The sequence below is a fragment of the Haemaphysalis longicornis genome, unplaced genomic scaffold (assembly GCF_048455015.1).
Source record: "Haemaphysalis longicornis isolate Haplotype H1 unplaced genomic scaffold, Haemaphysalis longicornis Haplotype H1 scaffold_3, whole genome shotgun sequence".
In the NCBI taxonomy this organism is placed as follows: Eukaryota; Metazoa; Arthropoda; class Arachnida; order Ixodida; family Ixodidae; genus Haemaphysalis; species Haemaphysalis longicornis.
Window position 1 is genome coordinate 27310392 of NW_027526335.1, and position 18741 is coordinate 27329132.

The 18741-nt window shown below is 49.6% G+C and overlaps 1 protein-coding gene and 1 long non-coding RNA gene across 2 annotated transcripts in view; one reads left to right on the forward strand and one right to left on the reverse strand.

The window, feature by feature from the left end:
- Positions 1-18741, reverse strand: part of LOC144174182 (uncharacterized) — a 251175-nt gene that overhangs the window by 216088 nt on the left and 16346 nt on the right. Inside the window, exon 2 of the long non-coding RNA XR_013323439.1 lies at positions 5177-5312. This is a non-coding gene — a long non-coding RNA (uncharacterized LOC144174182). The remainder of the gene's footprint in view (positions 1-5176; positions 5313-18741) is intronic.
- The window catches only part of Cda4 (chitin deacetylase Cda4), an 87162-nt gene that overhangs the window by 5341 nt on the left and 63080 nt on the right, over positions 1-18741 (forward strand). The window lies entirely within an intron of this gene.

Sequence of the window (18741 nt, forward strand, 5' to 3'; positions counted from 1 at the left end):
GGAGGGAGGGAGGGAGGGAGGGAGGGAGGGAGGGAGGGAGGGAGGGAGGGAGGGAGGGAGGGACACATGCTGTCGCTTCCCGCATGAGCCGCGTTATGGACATAGCGAAACCGCTGGTGTTACTGGGCATGTCACAACATTTGGTGATCACCGATTAGGGTAACTGCGGTCGTTGCCTTGTTTGACTGTATTTAATTTTTCATTGCGCACTCATTCACTTGGACCTACAATTCCGGACGTTAGCGAAGCTAGAGAAAGTAAATAAATTCTACTCATATCACACATGGTTGCTTTATAAAAATGAACTAACGATCCATTTCCGCAATTGACTAATTATATGCTCCTCCTCCCCTTTTTTCATCGGCTCACCGCTAAAACACAACGGGAAAAGTTTACGAATGACGCATGTTCAAGAGTTGAACGCATGTTCAACCACGACCGCATTCCAAATAGCCCCGACCCCGCAGAGATTGTGTCGGTCTGGGGATCGTTCTTAGAATCATATTACTCATACGAGTTTTGAAAGCACGCCGACGTTTTAGCTTTACATTAAGTCAAAAGCTTTCATTTTACTTTGATTCGCACTCTTCTTACCCCCTTTACTACTCGGCGAAAAATTCGCTGTCTTCTAAGGTAGCATTTCACCATGAACCTCTTGCGTACTCAACAGAAAAACGGTGAGCTTATACAGGAGTGTATAAGCTCACCGAGCTTATACCCGCTCGGCACGTTTGTATATGTCCCCAAGTAAGGGTTGTTGGCAAATTGCCGTCTGAATATGCAATAGAAAAAAATCAGAAGGCATGAGCTGATACCAAGTCAGATTCCGTGCCAAATTCGCGCAGGCTACAGTAACCGGATATCTCTGTTTGCAAGAACACGCATTGAGCGAATTCTCTCATCCAGTGTATTCCGTTCGTGCCTTACCCTTGCGACCCGTGAGAAATACGAAGCCCAGTAAACGCCGTAAGGGTGCGTGTTTCACTCCCGGCCTGTCATCAGTTGCGTCAAAAAAAAAAAAAAAAAGGCAAGGGAAACAGGACGCGGGGGGCTGCTGCCTTAACCAGAAAGAAAACATCCGGCTTGCTTACGCTGGTTTCGCACAAATGGAAACAAGACAAAGGTAAAACTCGCGCAGCGCGCGTGCGAGCGTCCATGCGTGCAGCCCGTTGTCTACGAAGTGGACCCGTCGACGTTAAGAGTGTGCCTTTCCCTGTTTTTGTCTCTCGCGTCGCAATTTGCCACGGAAACAAAAAGATGAAAAGTTCAGCAAGGAGGACAGGTGGAATGTAGAAGGCTATAAAAAAAGTACCTGTGCTGATGATTTTAGCGCGACAAGCGTGGGGACTCGAAGGAAAACGTTGTTTAAAAGAGGATTCGGACAATTGTAAAACATCTTCCTGGCCACGCGATCGGTGTGTTCACGCTTCGGATGGGCAAACATTTGCTCCGGAACATCTCATCCTTTCCGCACGCCACCTGGCGAAGGGGGGGTCGCGACCTTTGACCGGCTGCGCTAAGGAGAGAGAAAGGGAGAGAGAGAGCACTCGACGGGTCCTCTCTCCCTGAGTGCGCAAATTACGCGGGTAATCCGGCGTTGCACCCCGGAAGCGAGCGCGGAGTCTCTGAATACACGTGGAAGTGGGACGCCCGCCCTGGAATTCGCCTCGGGCTCTCCGGAAACAAACACCGCACCTGGTGAGCACTGCTTATCACTCCCGAGGGGACACCGCGGCTCGTCTCTCTCCGTCCCGTTAGCGCCCTCTTCTCGGCTGTCTTCTGCACTTGATCCGGGAAAAAAAAAAAAAATAACAAAGCTTCCGGCGTGGTTAACCCGTTTTTTGAGAGGATCCGTAAGGACCGAAAGGTTCAAACATATGATGGCGCACAAACGAACGCACGCGCTCACACGCGTGTACGATATAATGTATATCCTTCACACACACACACCCTTGGGGAAAGTCTCCTTCACACAGTGTGTGAGTGACAATCACAGAACTAATCCAAAGCGAAAATTCAATAAGCCAGTTATTCTCCCACTTTGCTACGATGCTGCAGTCTGAGGCCTCTGTCATGTTGCGTAACAAAGTGCTGAAGTCATGGAGCCTGAAGTTCCCGCTAGAGATGGAGTGGCACATGATATGGCGCGCGATGCGGAAGAGCAGCGGAAAAATAGTATCTAGATGATGTCATCAGAAGTATTGTGGTAGAATTCAGGACGAGGCATGCCACGAATGTTAGTGAGGGGCCTCCTGTGCTGTAGAACACGCAAAGGTGAGCCCTTCGTAAAATTGGCTTTCCTGCGTGGCCAGTTTTTCAATTCACAAAATGCTTTCCATCGATTCGCATGTCTAGCTCTGTTGCGCCTTAACGCACGACTCACCCTTGTTGTCGATTGCTAATATACTCCGACAACTTCAACTGCGCGTGGCGCGGTGGCTGAGTGGCTAAAGCGTTGTGCTGCTTAGACCAAGGACTCGGTTTCGATACCCGCCCGCTGCGGCCGCGTTTCAGATGAAGGCGAAAAGCGAGAACGCCCGTGTGTTCATGATTTCGGCGCGCAATAAAGATCCGCAAATGGTCAAAATTGGCCCGAAGCCATCCACTACGGCGCTGCTCGTCGCCTGTGTAGTGTCAGCGCGTTAAAACTCATAATCAATTAATCAACTTCAACTGCGAGCCGAAGCGACGGCGGGGCATGTACGAATCACTAAAGCAGAAACGCAATCATTTGGATGTAAATGGGGGTGAAATTGGGGGCAGGCTACACGTGGGTGAATGAATTCCAAGCCTAATAATGCCAGTTACGAAGGCCCCTGGCTGCGTCACTTCTTCCCGCACCTCCGTTCCCCCGCCTTGGTGTAGCCACTACGCCAGCGTTGGTAGCAAATGCGTAACTGCACGCTTCGTGCGGTGGGGGTTGATATGGCGTGGTAACCCGCTCGCCTGCCGTGACGTCGAGGCAGTGGGTGCCTTTCGGGAGAACACCGCGACCTCCGAGGGCTTCGAGAACGCTCTGTTTATACAGCACGGAGCGGACGTAAAGACGTAAAGACGCCGGGCGCGCGAGTCGAGTGTGTAGTCTCGCCCAAGAAGCGACGATGCCTTGCATAGTGCGGACACTCACGCGCCGGAGGCCCACGCCGCAGCGGCGGAGCCCCCGGTTTTTTCGGACGTGAAACGAAAAGAAATGAACCCGCGCATCTGCACAGACACCGGGGAAACGTAAGAATCCCAATCGCGCGCCCACTGTGTACAGCAGAGACTGACGAGACGTGATTATGTTGCGCTAGTCCTCTCCTCCGCTGTTGCCACCCTCAGAAGCGTTCCCAGATTAGTTTCACCTTCTATACTACCTCTTACGAGTAGCACAGTCAAACAGTGACGTCGACCAAGAATGAGAACTTGTCGTATCACACCCTGAACAAACACGAAGGTTATGGAACAAGTCGTTGTGAAACCGGAGCTTCTGAAAGGGCTTCTGAAGGGGCTTCTGAAAGGGCCTCGCAGCCTCTATAGAATGAGCGTTTTTACTTTTTGAGTTCACCATAATACAGTAACCCTTCGACATAAGGAAGCCCTAAAGACAAGGAACTGGCCTCGTTATAAACAATACTTCGTTAAATCGGGCAAGAGTTCCTCACAACGCAATGCAATAGGAACCACGAAACACTTCGAATGCAGAGAGACTTCGAATAAACCGATTTTGTTAAAACGAGGGTGAACTCTACGTTTCCGCGCAGGTTGACATCAAGGGTTAATTGGCTAGAGTGAGCTCCTTGGTTTGTTCATGACTGGTGTCTGGCACTAAGCAGAATTTTAAAGTGATCGCTGATAAGATTCGTCGTGTCCACGGCCGCGGTTAATTTGCGCGTGCAGAGTCACTAAGAAACCGCGTTTGCCTTGTATTCTTTCATGTCGAGCTCAGCCACCGGCAAACAATGTTTAAGTGGCAAGGGAACAGTAAACGCCAAAAACGCGGGGTGGTCAAACTCGTGCACAAGACATGATGGTTGATTGTAAACGTTCGTTTCCCCTGCGTAGTGCTTCATTTTGAAGAACTTCGAATACCGCTGGCCGCTTATATACCCTTTATGCGCTTGGCAGGCGCTCAATGCAATTCAAAGAGCGACTAACTTGCATCATACAGCCGCCCAACCGCGGTGTTTCGGGTTAAAGCCGACACACCTTACGCTATCTTCGAAACTTGGGCCAATCTTATTTTGCATTGTGTAGTTTTATTTGTGCGATGTAAGCAAATGAAACACTCATACTCCTTCCTAAAACACCTGCAAGCGTGAATATTTTCCACTCGTCTCTCTGGGTGCATTAAGTGAATTTCAACTTCAACTATTTAGATCTGAAAACTGCCCAAACATACTCTTTACAAACATGTTGGAGACAAAATGGGTGGGCTTAGAATTCAGAACGCCACAGTATTTTTCTTCAAATCCCACTCGAGCGAGGCAGGATAGGGCTGAATGTATGAAAGTTGTGTTATTGAAAAGCGTTTTACCGACCGTACCCTTTCAGGACGCAGTTTCTTGGCTTTAAATACAACCATACGAGAATGAAACCCGGAGCTTATGTGGCGTGCATACGTTTTTAATGTGTTTGCGACCGTCGTCCCATTTACCCTCTATTTAAACCCCCGGAAATGGCTACAATATGGGTGTTCATAAAGAAGAAATTACGCCAGTGCACGCTGGGAATAATCGGTGATAAAGCTCAAAAGGAACTTTCTCTTTACACTCTGTGTGTTGCATCTTGGTCTAAAAATAAATTTGAGGGAGGAAGATGATGAATAACTGGGAAGTAGCTGCATGCCTCGCGAATTATTTAACTTTTAGCTTAAATGGTTTAATGTGAAGTACTTGTCTCGCACATAAACATCACATTTGCTCAAGCTGTACATTTCGCATTACACGCGTTTCTACAACTTCCAAAATGCATTTGTGGTGCTCAAAATTGAATTTTTGGTGTAGTGACTGATAGCAAGCCTCTGTAGAACCATCGTGTGTGACGAAAGGTCTGACACTTTCTTCGAGGTTCCAAGCGTAGACGTCCCGGAGAACCAACGTACGGACTGGAAGACGAGAATACAAGGAAAGCCTAAGGCGCCCTTTCTAAAGGCTCGTTCAAATGAAGCTCTGCTGTAGTGTAGTACCACATAAACCTCTCCGCACAGCGAGGGATGACAATAAACCGGGCAGCGCCGGAAACGGGCCGCTCTGCAGTCTCCGCCCGGGACTACGGTACGCTCTCTTAACACCCGTCACGAGGGCACCGCAGTTCCTCCAACGTTGGCCGACCTGAAACGCAAGCAGTGACACCATAACCGCGCTGACTCGGCCGCCGATGAGGGCAGGAGACGCGCGGAACGGCATAAGGAGGAGAAAAATTTCACGAGGGCGGACATGCCAGCCCAAATTGAAGAGACGCGAGGCGACGAACGGAACAAGGGGGCGAGCGAGCGCAGAGCGTAGCGGGTGCGCGCACACTCGACGCCCGCAGCTGAGCTAATACGGCGCAGCGAAGCCACCGCACGGGGCAGGTGAATGGGCGGAACTACCTGTTCCCTGTCGAGCTGAATACAAGCCACGCGTATGCACTTGTTACAGCACGGTCTTACGTTAGACGACATGTCCTTCACCGCGTAGTTGCGATGTGTGGCCTGGTAGATGCATGAAAATGCTATTTAACCGACGTCGGATGGAATTGCTAACTTGTATGCCTGGGCTTACTTGCTGGTGTACGGGCGCTTGTACGTTCACCGTCACCGAATATCTCTTTCCCTTATTAAGTGCAGAGCCCTTTATGGGTTCGCCTTGTCGTCGTATCTCGCTAACGGTCGATACGACTGCCGGATTCAGGAGGCGCAGCGAGATAACGGACCCAAGTAGAGCCTGATGTACCGTCGTCAGGGGGTCACGCGGAGGCTTCGAAAACCACGAGGTTTAAAAGGTCATAACCGGTCAAACCTCGTGAACCGCTGGCGCTTGTCCTACATCTCCCCGTTGTTTACTGCAAAGAAAACTGCAGGTACATTTCAGGCAAAATTTGTGTATCTAACCGGCAGCCCCCGCGTCCATTTAGTTAGGAACGCTCGTTCGGTTGGTTTTTACGATGGTAAGCGAAAAAAGCGGCCGCGCAAGAAAAAAATTGAGAGTTCCAAATAACGCAAAACAGCTCCAGCATACGAGATTAAAGCAAGCACAAAAAGAACAGAACTCCCCGCTGGCGCATTTTCAGGCAGGCGGCACGCGAGCAATGCGAAGGCGGGAAATTTGAAATGCATCGGGTGGCAGCAGTGAGCGGATAACGCCGCTACAGCCCATTATGGCGAATCACTGCTCTGTACTTCCGACAGCTTTCACATTGAGTGGAACGGCCTTAATTTTTACAATAAGGCATTTGTGGATGGTGTTCAACCTGTACGAATTAAATGCGGCAAGGGCTTCGGTCAAAATATTTGTGGGTGCAGGCGCCGTTTTCTCGCGACGAAAGTACGCTGAGGACTTCCGTCGTAGCTGTTATGCGTCCCGCAAACCATTTGCTATGAAGCGTTATTCGCGCACGTAATTTGCGCTGGAGAGGCCCGTAATATCGAATGAACGAAGGCTGTTTCCCCAACTCCAGGAAGCATTGAAGCCATTGTTTGCTGAGACAAGGATGACAGCACCTATTCTTCTGGGATCACCCATTTATTAAAATTGTTAGTTGGCACCTACATTGATTTTGAACAACATAAGTTTAGTATTGCTCAAAGTTACCAGCAAGTACACCACGTTGGACAACTCAGTTTATCAAAATGACCTAAAAAGATACGATTTTTGAAAGATGCACCTTAATGTTCTTCCTCCTTTATTAAGATTTCCGCGTGTCTGCTTCGCCCCATCGCAGATGAATGGCTAGTCGTCGAGTGCGGTAGTGAAAATCTGACATATCACGAGGCGAGACTTACCACTACATTAAAATATGCTATATGCGTGCGCTTTGACACAGTGCACAGGGAAGGCCACATCTTTCCCGTCGAATCGTGAGTGGAGCCGCATACTTCGCCTACTCGACCGATTAGGTCATTCACGTGCGTTGCCGTGAAGCAGTTGAACGCATAGGTGCACGGCACATTCTCTGCGCTTTACTTTTGTACGGCGCAATAAAAGCGAATAAGCAATAAATAAAATTAAGGGACATCTATCATGGAGCTTTCAGCGTAGCAGTGCAGAGAATTCGTGATTCTGGGCGCGGCCTGAGCAAATTTCGAGATCAGCCGTGTACTTACAGTGACCACTTGTAGGCGTGTTGTTGTAAGCCCGGTGTTAAAGGGACTGTGGGATTCTGAAATTATAATAACAGCGAAGCTGTGGAGAAAATTGTTTGTTTTTGGTGTACGCAGTTATAAATACTAAGAAAATGCCGAGCACTCGCCACGCGTGCCTCGAGAGCACGTTCCACATACCCACTTAGGGAGATTGGCCAACGTTGGCCGCAAAAAAAAAAAAAAAAAAAAAGAAAAACCTCCAGCGTTCGCCTCATCGTGGCAAAACTTGCTCAAAACGAGAAAGACACGTCATAACGCACGTCCTTCGTTCGTTCGTCCTTGTGTCGTCATGCGCATGCGCTCTGTACCGTCGAACAGCCGCGACTTGAATGTCGACGGTGCTGTGATCATTGACTCCGCATGGTCCGGCCTATGCAGATATTTCACACCGCCGAGGAAGAGGCCGCGCTTCGAGAGGCTCGGCGTGCAAAGCATCCGCTGGGGACGATAAGTCCCACTTGTAAAGTGGCGTACGAAAACGCCGACCAACACGACGACCTCCCTCTAGCCTTGCTCAACATAAGGTCATTGAAATGCCATGCCGCCGACGTCAACCACGACACCACAACGACACTAAAACTCACCTTTGTGTCTCCCAACGATCACCTACTACAGCTTCGCCATTCAAGTCTTCCCTGAATTCTCGATTTTCTTTTTGCACGCTAGTGAATAAAACAAACGACTTATAACAAAAGCCAGGCCTAGCTGCGAATCACAGATAAAAGCGAAAAAAAAAAAAACAGCTGGCGAAGCTTAGACTCGGTAGTGCAAGGCTTGAACCATAGCGAAGCTGCAGGATTGCTTTCAACGTGAGTTCTGACGGACACGTCACCACGAATTAGTACAAGTTTGAAATTGTTTATTTACATGTACCGTCGTCGCTTTGCACTGTGCTAGTAATAGTCATCGTCATACGCATCGATATCTCCATCTTCCTCATGCCAAGCACTACATGCGCAGTAGCGCTTGACGACAGCTGGGCCAGAGTGGACGTACGAACACGACGCATGCGCGGCGTTCATGGAGTATCGGCGAGGTACACGCGTGGAGCAGTTGTTGCGCCTGCTATGGCGTTTTTTTTTTTTTTTTTTGCTAAAGGATTCGCGCGTGCCGGGGACTGTCGGCTGTCGCCACGAGGCACGTGCTTACGAGCGCTCGGCCTTTTCTTGGTTTATAACGCGTTACGGTCCACACATTACGGCCAGCTACAACAGCTCCGTTACTAAAAAAAAAACAGGACACCGCATGGCGACCGACTCGCATTCAAGAAGCCGCGTATTGTGTCTAACGAATAATGTTCTTGGGAGAGAGAGAGAGAGAAGAAATATTTAATAGAGCAAACGGTGGTGGTTGAGCCGTCACTCGGTGGGGTGGGTTCGCCTCAGTCCAGGGGCATAATTTTCTTACGTTACACAGAGCGGCAGTGGACCGCTGTCTGTATACGGGAGGCGTTAGTGGATGTAATTAAAACAGGCAATTCAATGTATGCGCTTCCTTTACTGATGTCGCTTCATATGAATGTGGGTTTTTGCAGATGTTCCCTGTGTCAGAAGCGATCTTCTAAACAGTGCGGTAGATGTTTCCAAGAAATATTTTTAATGTGACAGTGCAATACCAACGGTCATATTAAGTGGTTACACACGTTGCCTTTATTTCAATGGCTCTTTATCTTGAAACGTGTGCTACTCTGTATGCGCGGCACCATCCGGCTGTTAGAGGCCACAAACGCGCAAATCAGTAAGGGCAATGACATGTTTAAAAACGGCCATGAAGAGAACCTGAGTCCTTTTCTTTTCTTAAATTCATAGCTAGTTTGTAAAGAGGAAAAATCAGTCGCCTCAATACTGCAAGGCGTCGCCGTGGAGCTTTTTGGTAAAAGCACCACAGACCATATGTGCAACGAAACCTGTTAAAGGGGCCTATTTTGTAAGCTCTTTTTTGTTTTTATTCCGGAACACTGCTCTGTGATGTTTTATGAAAGCAGCGGCCGCAAAGGCGGTTAATTCCTCACGCCCCAAATACCATATTCGCTCCAAGACGTTGCGTTACTCTTTCTATTCTAGATTTCAGCGCTGCTTTGACGAGGTTCTCGTTGCACGATGTTTGCAAACGCGTTACATCGACTTTCACCGCGCAGTGTCGGATAGCGCTCCGTTTCTCCCGTACACCGGTGCTCCACTAGTGTCGGCCGTTCGTGTAGACAAAGCTACACCGTAGACAAAGCATTGCTTGAGAGGAAGTCCATCTCTGTAGACAAAACATCACTGCACGTAAATACCGCTGCGACCTAGACACCGAAAGAGTGGACTCGGGCGGAACATTGCGACGCCAGGCACAATTCCGGCGACGGTATTTCCCCCCTCGCGACGGCGGCTGCGTCGGCGATGACGACGAAGCCACGCGGGTGTCTCATTTGCGATTCAAAGCCACCACCGCAAACTGAACCGGCGCCGCGCGAAGCCTTCGAGCAGCATTCGCGGGCGACGAGAAATAATTATGAGCGCATGCACCCCGTCGGCGAAGATTCCAGTCCGCCGTGGACGCACCGACGCCAGGTAGACGCGCAGACCCACGAAGCCTCCGTCCCACTCCGCGGTGTTTCTCGCCCTGCGATTGGCTACTTCCGCACCAGCGTTGATGACGTCACGTGATTTGGCCCCATGAAAGGTCGCATTCCGGGTTTGCCGTGATGACGTGAAAATGAGGCTTTTTCTGTTGATACAGGCGCTGGTGGAGCGAACAGAACGGGTGTGCGACATGCTCCCGGGGGACTGGAAAGCGCGCTGCCCGTGTTTATCCACGCATCTGCGAACCCGTGGAAACAAGCATTGGAAGCGCGGTGTTGGTACAGGGCCGGGGTATAGATGTAGGCTACACTGCTGGAATAAGTTAAACCAATGATGCCCTCATCTTTCCGGTGAGAGCGGGCGTGGCCAGTGAACCCAGCTGGCGCCGTAGGCTGTTCATCGAGAAACTGTTTGAGCGAGCTTCCTTGCGTGTTGGTCAATATGACTGCTGGACACCCTGGGAGGCATGTCCGCAAGCGGTTGAAGGACACGTGTACCTCTCATGCCGTTCGGGGCGGAATGGAGTTGAGAGGGTTATCAAATAAACCGGGGACATATATTGATTTATGGTGCACTGGCTTGTCCTTCGACTTTACCGTCTGGTCATCCTCCGATGTCACTGGTGGGTTCGTTGCTCCTCAGAACACAGAGTGGCGCATAGGCGAAATGAAGTACCGCACCCCGCTGGCGTGACGACGTGCGTGGGCCATTGTAACTGAAGCAGGATGGCGATCCCGACCTCTTGCACCCGTTAAATAGAAACGGTTCATGATTATGGCAATACACCGCGAGATACGCACAGACAATTTTTTTTTACGGCGACGCTGTTTATGGCTAGGATTTCGGAGATTTTTTAAGTCCGTCAACTATGTCCACCAAAGCGTCGTGTGAACAACCCTCCTTTTCTTGTCTTCGTCTTCGCGCTGTTGCCCTGTTAATTGGTATGTGTCAATTAGCCCAAGTTTACACTTTACAGCCGTCAAATATTGGGGGTGGCAGAAACGCCTTGCGCCAGAGCCAACTTTAACGTAAATGCTAAAAAAAATGAATGTTTTTCTCGTTTTATGGAAGCTATCTAAAAAAACAATTATAAGAGAAGTAGCCGTTAAAATGATTACCATTACTCTGAGTTTCATTTAATTGTCATAATTAGTTAGTTCATTGTGAAGTTGCACAAATAAAAAATTCCCGCATGCTGTCAATACGTGCGCTTTTACGGGAGGGAGTTACCTGCCAGGATCCTCGGGACCTTCCCAATCTTATTAAGTAATCACAAAGCTATGGTTACTACCATTACCAAGTGATTAAAAAAATAAATACGTGTACAATCTTAACCATGGGTGTAATGTGTATTTTGTACAGATTCGCCGTTTATCCAGCTTCACAGAGTGAAATGGCTTCTCATTCTTTTGTAGGTCGATCCCGGCTTACAAAAAATTATAATACAAAAAATGCAATTGCCATTACCAAAAGTGTAGGGGAGCGTATGAACGTGCACTATTTGACTTTGTTTTATTTTATTTTGCACCGTCGCGAGGTCGTTTCCGCATCGATTAAACAGCGTGACGCAGCGTAGAAAGGGCTCCCAGAATGCGAAGGGAGGGGGATCGTCGTACACGCGAACAGGTTGCCTTTAACGACGGAATTATAATCCAAGTCCAGTTTGGCAACTCGTGCGGGTGATTCCAAATGAGCAGCGTTAGAGTTTTATTCCTCGTGCTCCACGCCGATCTCTCACACGTTCTCTCCCGTGATCGAAATCTCATCCACGCAGTAAGAAAAAGTTTATTATATATGCGCGGATTCCGACCCGTAGACAGCGCCGTGCAGCTATCGGGAATACGGATCCGATCATCCGTTACCAGCCCAACACGCTGTATGCGGCAGGCGCGCAAAGCTATTCATCTATACGAAGGCGCTCGCTCGAAATAACCGCGCTATTATTCCTGGGAAACCTGTTTTCTCCCCTCGCGTTCACCCCGCGTTGACCTGGTGTGCACGCGCAAGGGAGAACAGGCCGGAATGCGCTCTGCGGTGTAGCGGAATTCGGACGCAACGCCGCCGCACAAACAAGGAAGGGATCCGAGCGAAGGCATACGGGACGAGAAATTTCCGAGCTTCTGTTTCCAATGAGCTTTTCTCCGGGGAGCGCGCGCTTTCCCCGCCAGCTGTGCTCGCCCGGCACTGAAAACGCAAGAGTGGATCGCCGCTCAAATGCAAATCAGTGGCCATAAAGGCGCACGGAATCGAGCCGGCAACAAAGAGGCCAGTGTGCCGTGGAAGCAGCCCTTGACAACGGCTGTGCTTGCTAGCACTTTGTTCACGTTTGTTGGACGTCCTCTACGCGAGCTAAGATATCCTTTATTCTGTTTGTTACGATCTGTGAAGACGTATCTTTATTGCGGTGTATGTTTCTGTCGTCGGTGTTGGAGCTCGAACACGGGCTTCGAAGGGAAATGCTGTGTGCGTTGGACGCGCCGATCGATGTTCTGAGCCCTACATGTCCACCGGAGAAAGGCGGTTGCATAGATGGCGAAAAGAAAGGACTTTATGGCGTGAATAAGAAACTAGTACGGCAATGACGATCTAAAATGCGGCCAAAGCATACAGCATTCAATTTATATACATATACATATATATACATATACATATATACATATATATATATATATATATATATATATATATATATATATATATATATATATATATATATATATATATTTATTTATTTATTTATTTATTTATTTAAAATACCTTACAGGCCCCTGTTTAGGGCATTGAGTAAGGGGGGTAACAAAGGAAAGAGTTACAGATCATTCATCACAAAATCACGAGTTAAAAGAAAACATCAGAACAACTTATGACGACAAGGTTCGCAATACACGTGAAGTTCCAAAACGATATATATATATATATATATATATATATATATATATATATATTTCGGAAACAGCCGAATAGCACTGGCAATGACGACTGCAACCTTGATATATATATATATATATATATATATATATATATATATATATATATAGCAAATCAGAATAGGAAATGAAGGGCTCGTTGAAATAAGACAGAAATAAGGGTTGGCAGTCAAGAAAACCTCGGAAAGCAAAGGGGAGGTGTGGCAGGTCATTGAAACAGATAAAGAATTTGGAAAGAAATAAAGGAATAAAGGAAGTGAATAAATCCGAACCCGGCGGGCATATTTATATTGCCACGTAACAAGAATAACGACGGAATAGTCCGGGTGGGTGAAGGTGATTTAATAAGGCGAACTTGTGCCTCCTAGGAACTCAGCAAAGCAGTAGTCCCTTGCTCCCGCACACCACGCGCTAGACTGGCGTTCTAGCTCGACCAGCTCGCTCCACGTGCTCTTGCGCACAACTGCCCGAGACACTCTCCTCCGCCTCGTCGCCGTCGACAGTTCGTCGGCACGCGCTAAATAGAGGTGGCTGGAGGCGTTCCCTTCGTCGTCGTCCTCTTTAAACTTCTTGTACACGTGACAATATATATATGCAGGGGAGCCCTGCCTAGCATTGTGCGAGCTCGGTCTGCCTGGGGGGCAAGGGCAGCCGTGCCTCCCTGCTGCAAGTAAATGAAACAGATCTGCAGCAGAGGAATAAAGTGTGTCCTTTGCGGCGAAATTTAAATGCTTCGGTAGAGTGAACTAGAATTCTAGTTCACTCTAGCTTCTAGTTCACTATTCTAGTTCACTTTAGCTTCGGTCCGGCCGGGTCAGTGTTAGGCCCGGTAAAGAGAAGAAATAGTTAGGTTTTCTATAATAACATGGAGGCCGCGGCGGCCGCTTTCCTGATGGAGGCGAAAAGCAAGAAACGCCCGTGCGTGAGAGATTTTGGCGCACGTTAAAGATCCCCAGGTGGTCAAAATTAATCCGGAGTCCTTCACTACGGTGCGCCTCACCGCCTGCGTTGTGTCGGCGCGTTAAACCCTACAATCAATCTATAATAGCATGGAACCTACACGTTGACGACGCGGCCTAAATACGGGCTGATTGCTAAGTCCTGAGGGGATCCCCCCCCCCCCCTCCTCCTCACGGGAGCACTCATTGTACGTCCCCGCGCACGCCTTGTACACTGCGCGCCCCACGGCAGCCACTGCCCCTTTGTTCGTCTTAGCAGCAACAAAAGCCGACCCAACCCTCGTTTTCGCTGAGAAGAGGGAGGAGGTCGAAGGGACTCGAGAGGGGACAATTGCTAACATGTGAATATGAGAGGAAGGATTTTGAACACGAGGGGAAATAGCCAGTTTAATTTGAGAGTGGGATTTTGAGACAGGCAAAACGCGTTCGGGTTGTTTCGTGGTCCACCCGTCTTGGGCGCTGACCCAAGTGGGTGTTCTCTCGAACGACAACTCCCGAGCGAACCGGCACAAAAGATTTTTTTTTTTTTTCACAATTCCAAATGCGACGGCTTCTATGAGTCACTGGGTCTGCAATGTGTTGCGGAGGGGGAGAACAAATGAAGACAAGAAAAGCGCCACAATTCTTCTTTCGTTGCTTCACGTGTTTATTCTGCTGCCATGCCACCGCTCGTCCTAACGATTCGCAACCTTACAGCAGGTGTGGAACAGGGAATGGGGAGTAAGCCTCTTTCCCGTCCCCATCCGTGCATTTAGTCCTCCTCCACAGCACCTCTCACACACCAACATATTAGGATACTCCGCCGTGTATACGGGAATACTATCGCAACTTCGAGATTTTCAAAAGATGCGGCTAGTTATGTGTGATTGTGGATGCGTGTGTACACGAGTGCGCATGTTCGTGGTGGCGCGAATGTCCCGCGGTGCCAGGCGGTGCCGCCGTTTCGCCGACACACGGCACTACTCAGACATCCGTAGCGTGTCCGTGCCTGTGGGCAAGACACCGATCTTTTGACCGCTCGGAAAGGCGGGCACTAACGGTCACGAATGCGCGCTGTTATCTTTTCGGTGTCTACGTGACCACGGAAGCTAATGAACGTCGCCCCGCAGGCGGCGCTTATTAATTCTGCCCTGAACCTCGCTTCAGTATGTTGCGCACTATGGGCCGCTGCATCGGCCTTAAGGAGTGACATGTGCGGGACTGTGTATCAAACATGAATAAGCGAGTAACTTCGCTTCACTCGAAAGAAACAATGTCAGAAAAAGAGACGCCCGTGGCATACTGTGTCAGCCTGTGTTTCATAACGGACACTGCCAAGCGGTTCAGGTGTGCGCACGACTCGCTTAGCAACTTTTGAAACGACGGCTAAGGCGCGAGACGCAGAAGGAAAGTTCGTTGCTCCAATTACGACACTTACGTACAGTCAACGTGCGATAAGGGATGTCCATTCCCGTTTCGGAATTTTATGGGGCGAAAAGACTACGTAAACGGAGCTTGCTACTCTATCGGAATCGCGTTGCGCCCAACGGTTGCAGCGATAAAGTTGATCGTCTCCCATAAAGTCGCCACTTAATCTACGAACAGCGACCGTGGATGTAGGAATTAACATCTATTTAAAGCGGCCTTGAAACACTTTTTTATCACCTGACCCGCTTTTCAGACAGTGACGAAGCGCTTTAAGTGGTTACATTATGTGGCAACAAAACATCCGATTCGGGTATCACAGTTGTACGCGCGGAACGCCATTTTGACGCTCATTTAAAATACAATTCCTCTGTTCCTGCTCTCTTCACATTTCGGAAAAACCTTCGCTGCCTGGTGTGACGCCACAAAAAACACCGCTGGTGATTTCCGGCTTTCTTTGAGTTGCGGTAATAAAGTAATTTGGCGGTCACTTAAAAGAATTCCGCAGCAAAATAAAATCAAAGATTCAAAACTCATAAATGAGCGTTTGATGCGCCTAGCCCATACCGGAGCACGTTTACGTGGTGTCGACAAGAAAAGAGGGTCGCTTATGAACTCATTCGTGAAGCACGAGATATTGAGTGATGCATAATTCACTTACCACCTCATAAATGATTTCATCTATTCATTATATTGGTTGGTTCTTGTGGCCAACCAATGGTTCATATTAATCTTTATTTTTATTGCTACAGTTCCTCTATGTATATATGTATATATATTTGCGGTGTTGCTGACATTTCATTATGAATCTGCCTCACTTCTACGCCTGTACCATCAACCATCACCTGCTGTTGAATTTTTGTACTTGCTCCCCCCTTATGTAATACCCCGCAAGGGGCCCTTAAGGGTATAATAAATGATGATGATGATGATAATATAAATAACCTTTGATACTTCAACAGGACAGTTATTCAGTTCTTATTTTGTTGAGGAGCCATCCTGCCCTATAGAAATGGAGGGCTAGCAAAGTTGTGACGTGCAGAGCTGCTTTTTCTATACGTGTACATTCATCTCCCGTTCCTTCGTGCTACACCTACGACGTCATGCCTGTCGGGGTTGTCCAACTAAGGGCTTTGGGGGCAGGTATACACAAAATGATGGGGTATGCGTCGTCTGCGGAAAGGAAACAGAAACTATGCGGTACATAGTGTTGGAATGGGAGTGTGTTCATCCAAACAAAATTCCCGAAGCTTTAGGATTTAAGGGTAGCACATAGTAAACTTCAAGGCTGTAGATGTGACTAAAAGAAGATCAGAATAGGCTGGTGGACGAAAATCAGAGAGGGGAATAAGGCCTGGGACAGCTCCCATTTGTAACGGACAACATTTATTTGGAGCCTGCCCTAGGGGTAGTGCTAGAATTAAACCAGTAGTACAGCGTGGATATATTAGGTTCTTTGGTGGGATGACACGTCATCCCCCCATTACAATGGAGATACCACTAACAATCGTCATCGTCATCGTCATCCCCGTGATCGGCCAGTGGTTGGTCGTGTACGTGTCCGTGGCATTGCCTTGAAGCTTTCGTGCTTCAGATGTTCACGTGGTCAGTGCATGCTGCTTTTCGCTCTCGTAGCTCCCCGTTGCCCTGCCGCCTTGCCTACTGCACCACCGAGTGCGACGCTGGTGTCGTCGTAGGGGACCTTAATGGTTCATGATGACTCACGCTCGTCGTGCTCGATTCCTTTCGCGTTGCCAGGTACTTGGTGTGCGAGTAATATTTCGCAACGCTGGGATGGTACCGTACTTCGTCAGCATTTAACTGGCGCCCCCGACTACGCTTTGCTGGCTCGCTTGGTAATGTAAACGCTAGAACACCGCGCACCTTAGGCCAGATTGCGCCATCTAGCGAGTCGCCCTCCAGCCAGCGCCAAACAAAAGTATATGACGCGTCATGGCAAACTGAAATTGTTTTGTTTGAGTACCACAACTTACCATAATGGCAGGGTTTTCGCACGAACCAAGTAATACTCCGCATAAAAAGCAAGCAAATGAAAGGGCAACTCGGCGCCACCGGCAAACGTATCCTGTTTCACACCACGTACGGCATGAGCCCCGAGTGCAACGCACTCGTAAGACGTAAGTGACGATACCCCCACCATGAGCTGCGGCGTGCGAGCGTGCTATATTCAAAGCACGGAGAAGAACCTTCCTCCATTCCCCATCTGCTTGCTGGTGCGGTGACTCTGTGCCTCGCTGCGGCCAGCCTCAACCGCCGCCTCAAATTTGGCTGAGACGTTAAACTTCGCCACGGCCTACCTACGCGGCATGCCCACACATGACTCACCGTGAAAACACCTTGGAGTGTTGTTGCGGAGGCGACGCGTCGTTCCCCATGAAAATGCAACGCGGCCCGTCTTTACGAGAGCGCGCTCCAGGCGTACCAGAAGTCGCCCTGACGGAGATAATAAAGTGCGTCGTATACGAGCCACGTGGCGCGCGCTCGGCTTCGCGCATTTCGGTCTGTAAATCTCTTCATCAAGCCGTGGCAGCGAAGCGGAGCCAGCATCACGCACCTGCTCCCACCCCTTCCGACGACGTAAGCCTATATACCGCGCCTTAGCTGACGCCATATTGCCATCGGTGATGGATGGCTTGCCCGTGGATTCAGGTGCGCCCAGATGGGAACGCCATGGCCCATCCCATCTTGTTTGTGGCCGCTGCCCGACCCGGCGGCAGTGCGCAGGACAGGCAGTGGAGTGGCGCCGTTTTGCCTTGTTTGCGTTTGGCCGCTGCTATAAGAGCAGAGGGAGCCTGCCGAGAGGCTCAACCCGACCGTGACCACCACGCAGCTGTGCGTTAACCCCTGACACTGGCCTTGAACCTCTTTCATGGCGTGTGGAAAGCCCCAGCAGTGCCCCTTACACTTAAGGCGCAACACCGAAGCCCACAAAGGGCTAACACGTCGGTATGCGCAGAGTGCACGGTCCACTAAGTTCGCCTTCACCCCCAGTCTCAGCGCGCAACATCCAATATTCATACACTGGACCTTGCTAGGGGTCAAGCCACTCGCGCGTGCGCCCTCACCAACTCCTGGAGTACCGAGAACCCGCGGATTTTCCCAACGTTCCTCGGGCTTATTGTTTTTTAAACGCAATCAAGCGTCCCACCATCTGGAGTTTTCCTGCGAAGCGGTTCCCTCGCAGCTCAAGCAAGACTTGAGCGGCTTCGGCCCGAAAGACGACCACCAAGGGAGTGGTGCTGGCCACGGCGGCGGCGGCATGCAGTCTCAGCCCTCTCCTCGGCAAAGCGTTATATTCAGTTGAAAAAGCTCCGAGCAAAGAAGCTGCCAGCTGTCAGGAACCGGCGTCTCTGCGACGCGGCCCGTGTATCCAGCGAAGCTGGTGCGGGAGAGAAAACCAGTCGGGGATCACGGTCTTCTTTTATGTTCGTCCGCGTCGCCGCCGACCGAGCGCCTGCCTTCCTCGCCTTTTCTGCTCGCTCGGGGGTAGGCGGCATCCGCTCGTCGTTCACTGGGTCATGAACCCGAGTGGGTACCAC